Genomic DNA, 1,256 nt, shown 5'->3' on the forward strand with positions numbered 1-1,256 from the left:
CATTTAAGGGACACAAAAATGGAAAATTATCTGTTGATAATGTGTATGGTAGTATCTTTGACTGGACCACTACAGTGTATTCATGATGAGAAAATTCATTTGGTAACAGCGATTGAATGTAAAATAAAATAAAATAAAATAAAAACCTAAAAATAACTTCATGGGGCCAGGAGGTGGCATGGTGGTCAAGGCGCTGGACTTCCACATGGCTGTAGTTTAAGTCCTGGATCCAGTGGCTTGAAAATCACAATGGGCTTGAGTGATTTATGTCATAAATTATTAGAACTTTTGTGTATTCCCACAATTCAGATTTTGTATTTTGCTAGTTGAAACTCTTTCCACCTTCATTCTCTAATACTTTTCTTTGTAAGATAACTGGGAATTCAACAATAATTTTAAATGTCCAATAACAGTCTCACTTAAAAAAATAAAAACAATAAGTAAAAACAAAAACCTGAGCTACAAATCCAAATCACTGGCTAATGCACCTATGCCACAATGGTAGATACTTGTAAAATTTTAACATTTAGACTTTTAGAGAAATGTCTCAAAGAATAAGTCAGTCCAAGAGATCCATCTCCATCTACATTAAGGCATATTTATTTCTTGTTTTATTTTTGCTAGAGGGTATGTGTGTGCATATGGCGTATCCTAAAATGTAATAAACACTTCATTAACATGTAAGCTGATTGTATATACATGAATGTATTTGTGTGTTCATCTCTGTTACCATGAAGATCACTATAGTTAATAAACTGAAATGCAAAAAAAAAAAAAAACCCTGAAAACAAATAAACAAAAAAAACAACCAAACCCAAAAGCCACTTCACAGTACTTGAGAAAGGCATATTCAGAATATCAGGTAATTCCTATCTTCACTCTAGGTCTCAAAATTGATCAAATAATTTATATCAGTTAAATGCACTCTGAAAAAGAATTATTGGCTGGATTTGGCTTCTGGGGGCTTCAGAAAAAGCCTGGTGGGACCAGCAGAAGATAGTGTAATGGTTACAATGGTTATGTCACTGGTTTCCCATGTAGTCAAGAGTGGCTGGGAACCAGCAGTTAGCGTAATGGCTATGTCGCTGGACTCCCACGTAGTTGACCGCGGTTCGCATCCCAGACCCGGTGGCTTAGAACTCACGCCGGGCACGTGTGCGTGCATGTCCAAGATCCCGAGAGGCGAATGGAGGAGAAGGGATTGCAGCGTGACCATCCCCCCTGGGGGGGGGTGATTTCTTGCTGTCTCTATGTCT

This window comes from Tupaia chinensis, unplaced genomic scaffold (genome assembly GCF_000334495.1).
Source record: "Tupaia chinensis unplaced genomic scaffold, TupChi_1.0 Scaffold000706_1, whole genome shotgun sequence".
Lineage (NCBI taxonomy): Eukaryota > Metazoa > Chordata > Mammalia > Scandentia > Tupaiidae > Tupaia > Tupaia belangeri.